Source organism: Aplysia californica, unplaced genomic scaffold (assembly GCF_000002075.1).
Source record: "Aplysia californica isolate F4 #8 unplaced genomic scaffold, AplCal3.0 scaffold00005, whole genome shotgun sequence".
Classification (NCBI taxonomy): Eukaryota; Metazoa; Mollusca; class Gastropoda; order Aplysiida; family Aplysiidae; genus Aplysia; species Aplysia californica.
Window position 1 is genome coordinate 1,755,028 of NW_004797275.1, and position 4,904 is coordinate 1,759,931.

The 4,904-nt window shown below is 37.4% G+C and overlaps 1 long non-coding RNA gene across 1 annotated transcript; it reads left to right on the forward strand.

The window, feature by feature from the left end:
- The first annotated feature begins 113 nt into the window (after positions 1-113).
- Positions 114-3,370, forward strand: LOC118477406. The gene is made up of 2 exons (XR_004858352.1): positions 114-421; positions 2,804-3,370. It is a non-coding gene; the product is annotated as an uncharacterized LOC118477406 (long non-coding RNA).
- The last annotated feature ends 1,534 nt before the right edge of the window (positions 3,371-4,904 follow it).

Here is a 4,904-nt window from a genome sequence, read left to right on the forward strand (position 1 = left end):
TGAAGTGTGTGTGTGTGTGTGTGTGTGTGTGTGTGTATGTGTGTATGTGTGTGTGTGTGTGTGTGTGTGTGTGTGTGTGTGTGTGTGTGTGTGTGTGTGTGTGTGTGTGTGTGTGTGTGTGTGTGTGTGTATTCTTTCTTGATCTAGATCTAGATCAACCGCACGTGCAAGTGACTGACTGAAACAGAATTTCACAAGAGATAGATAGGAGAGTTCCAATTCGGGAAGTTCAAGCCTCGTTTTCAAAGTACATAGGTGCACCGGAAGCAGATTACAGGGGAAAGCTAAATTGTCTTCGTTTTGGGGAAGAGCAAAGAATGGGTCAAAACTTGGAGTAAAAATAGTTGGATTACACGTTTCTTTCCTTTGTCAAGATATCAGCTGGGATTGCCCCATAGCTGGCTATATATTCTTTACTGAGGTAAGTCCCCTGAATTTTAACTGATGTTGATTGTTTCTGCCCTAAAGAATTTGTTGGTGACAGAAAATTCAGGTGTTTCTTCAGTCAGTAGTCAACCCCCTGTATTACCAGTTTCAGTTCAGTCTCCTGTTGGTGCTGTGGAGTTCAGGCTTGCCGTCTACTTCCAAGTCAGACTGTCTTATCTTTCTTACCATGTTATTTATGAACTTAAGCCTCAGGGTTGGGGTCAAATTTGATTAGCCTAAAGTTCGAACCTAGTTCCCTACATTTACATACTGTTCAGTTGTAAATAGGTTGCTTGCTTACCAAACTCATCAAACCGATGAGAGATCAGTTCACAACGGCAAACTGACGTTCGGCAGGCAAGTCACTGACCATTCTTTTTTGTGTGTTTTTTTTTGGTTAGAACCAGTTTTACATCGGATTTTCGTTTATTTTATATTTTTAGGTATTTTTTACTTTCCCTCCCGTCTCAAGCTAAGCACTGTAGATATCTAGTTGTATAGACTGGTCACTCTGGTCACTGAGCGTTCGTACTGAGTATCAACTGTCAACAGTGATCAAATTCTGAGTATGCAGCAGTTTGTAGATCTAATCTAGTGTTAGGCTTGAATCTAGATTCTAGATCTAGATTCTAGATCTAAATCTAGATCTAGCAGAAGTTAGACAAAGTTAGTTTAGATTCCAGAAATCTTGAAGTAGAGTTCAAGTTTATATTCCTGAGTGTTCGGAGAAATAGAGCTGGCCATATTTATTAGCCTCTAGATCTATGTGAAAAAACCCCAGTGTGCATTAGTTTAGTAATGATCTCTAGATCTAGACTCTAGTCTGCTAACTTTAAAAAATCTAGTCTGCTAACTTTTTACCAACTCAATAGACTACTAGGCTAATGGGTGTAGGCCTAAATCTAGTGACATGGCATTGTCATTGAACTGAACAGTTTTTAAGGAAAGTGCTGATGGGTGTAGTGTTAGTGGTTGGGTCTATACTATAAAATCGGTATGTCACTAATTGCCGCACCATCTCATGAAAGCACTCAGGCACTTTTCAAATGTTATAATGTTTTCTTAAGTTCGTCTTTTTTTGATTAAAAAAACTAGACTGTCAGGAAAAAATCCCCATTTCAAAAAGTTTTCGTTGTTGTCAGTTTAATACTTAAAAAAAAAGATTTTTAATGGTTAGCACTTTGATTTTTTAAAAATAGAAAAAATTAAATTTGTGAGTAAAAAAGCAAAGAAGGATGAAATTTTAAAGTATTAAGTTGCTCTTTCTGACAGATGTCTCAAAGGTATATGTGTATTTGAGTATGAAATAATTATGATAATGATGCCCCTTGACCATCTTATAAATTTTCAGAATATATCAAGGGCTGAACAGATCCATAAATACCGAGGCATTTATCCTGATTGCCTTGATGATGATGTTAATGTGTTTGAATTTTAAATACTGGTTCCAAACAACATGGGAATCATTAAAAAATGTGACTTGTCTCCTGAGACAGTTTTCATTTTACGTAACTAAACTCCTATTAATGGTAAATTTGTATTAAAGTGAGAATTTTAATGAAAGGACATTTGCTCTCTAAGTTTGTTTGCGTGGCTTCTGTTTGTTTTTTTTTTACATTTTATTTGTCATCAGTTGTTTTTGCCTTTGTAGTTGGCAAGCTGTTGCAGATGTTTCAAGATAATGTTACTTAAATTTGAATGTACAGGACAGGCTATTCAACTTGTTGGGCCATTTGATACCATTTTATGGGCATCTTTTAAAATCTTTATATTTTCTATCCCCATTATTTTAACTTTAATTTTTCATTCAAAATGTATCCATGGAAATTAAGAAATAGGGTCTTCATCACCATGAATCCAGAAAATTCTGAATCATTTGTGTTCTTGTTTTAGTCTAACAATGCAAATAAATATTCAGTGGCACTTGTATATTTGTGGCAGTGTTACTGTTGGGGTCATATCTGCATTATCATTTAGTCTTGTTGTAAACTGTCAAATTTATGTGGAAGACTCAAACCACTTCTCAGCTGTGCATCGTAATCTTCAGAGCTTGTGAGGGTTGTTATCAGTAGCCTTCTTCTCTAAACCCTGAGATAAAAGTTTCCAGGAAAATGAATTAATGAATTTCGATGTATTTTTTTTTACGTACCACTTACCACACTGTTTTAAACAAATGAATTAAATTGTTGTACTGTAAGACTACATTGTGTTAGAACATCTTTTAGTAAAATTTTATCAGGCATGTTATATCTGAAGTGGTCAGTTTTGTTGTAAATCTTACTAACAAAATAACACTTTTCATGCTTTTAAGTTTAAGTTTTAGGACGAAATCTCCCAAAAGCTATTATATAATAAGTAATACTTTTTTTTTCTCCAGATTTCATTTGTCAAGTTTATCAATTACGGAGGAGTACTGTAGCATGATTTGAAAGTGGATATAATTTCTTTTTCATCATGAATGGCCTGAGTCCAGGCAAGTATGTTCCGAGCAGTCCTATTTGTACAGATCCTTTCAATACCAAGTATACCGTCCAGGAGGATATTGGGAGGTGAGTTGAATTTTTAAATTATTATGTGTTGATGTCTGTAGTTTTGGAATGTGTGTTATCGGTATGGTTGCTACAGTTGAACCAGTCCTGACTGTCCATAAATGTCACTCAAGATTGCACAGAGAAAAGGTTATTATCATTATAATAAGAAGACATGTGACCATTATGGACAGGATCTGAGTTCTTAATACAGGTATAAAAATAAATTCTTACTTGGGTACATATATGTGTAGTAAGCCATTTCGTTTCCATCAAAATGGTGTCTATCATTGGAGCTTCTAAAAAAATATATATGTTGCCAACAGATTCAAACACCCTTGGAATAGCGGCCATTCATGAGTCGAAACAACACAAGAGAAAGCAAATAAACAAATTTTAAAAAGCCAAAAAAAACAGTTTGATCCTGGCCTCTGTAAGACAGCTGCCATGCTGCTTCTTGTCATGTGACTGCATGGCGTTTACTAAGGTCTGAAGCAGTGTGGCTGATGCATAAGGTGTAGACAGCGGCAGTGTATGCTCAGTTCATGAGCAACTCACTTGTCATTGGGTAAATGCAGCACCAAGTCCTTCCCCCTCTTGTTTAGTTAGCATGTAAACGTGCACACTCAGTCTGAGGAAGGGATAGCAGAATACGTTTGTGACAAATGACCTCTATGAGCAGGTTTTGAGGCAGACTTCTTGTGAAAATGACTGACGGTGGCAGTGTTGGACAGGGGTTGCAATGGACAATTTGAAAATTTAGGGAAAAGGCAAGGGTGTCAAGGAACAGTGGCTGTTTGCGATAGTACGGGTGATGGGTTAGGCATGTTTGACAGTATTTCTTGTGATTTCTAAAGTTTAGATACATGATGACTGGCCTTGAAAGAGTAGGAACAGACTGCAATTTTCTGTTCCAGAATGCAGCTTTAAACTACCACCTGGACCAGACCAAGTGCAAAAATCTGTCATTTTGACTTTTTAGGACCATCAATCATATAATGCCCTTCCCAATACCAACTTTATGGCCACAGTGTAGGAGACAGGATCTTTGACTCCAGCTTCTTCTTCCTCCCCTCCCTGGCCAAAACAGCCTGCCCCCAAAATTACATGAAAAACAAGATAAAGATTTTCACCTCCATTGCACCATGTTGAGCTGATGGCAAGGGTGGAAGCCAAAGGGCTGCTAACTGCTCGTCTTACACCATAATTTGAACCCTTGCTTAAGTTTCTGAAACGTTTCTTTTGCTTCTTCCACTTTAAATTTTAAACACACACACATCGATTGCCTTTACCTTTCCTTCCCTTGTAAACTTCTTTAATTTTTATTTATAAAGAACATAGTTTTTTTTGTATTATTATACTTGTTTGTGATATTTTTAAGGAGTTTAATTGTAAGTAGATTTATCTTAAAACTATACGCACACATATGTATTATGTGAATTCATTGCATTTTTTAAATGCATTGGTAGAAAAACGAACTGACTTCATTCCACCCCACACCCCCACCCGACTCCCGCCTTTCCCTCGCCAATTCCCTTTTCTTCTACAATCTGTTATACCAGACCGTTTGTATTAAGCTCATATGGAAGCAGAAAACTTGTCCTTTGGTGTGTGCCTTAAATAACAAAGTATCTGTATGAGGAATTTGCGTGGGGAAGGGGAGGCTGCTGACGCTTGGTTGTTGGCAGGAAAGCGCGGGCGCGCTTTTTTTATACTTCTATGTCTGAGACTGATTACTGACGACCGCGGAGTAAAAGATCTCGAAGAACAAGGTGATTTCAAGACAATGCCGTACCAGTTACGTAAATCCCAGGGTTGTTTTCTGGCACCCTTACGAGTCGCTCAAAATGACAGAATTCTCCGCTTTCGTGGCATACTCGCTGTAAAGTTCTGTTAACATCTCTCTCTCTCTCTCTCTCTCTCTCTCTCTCTCTCTCTCTCTCTCTCTCG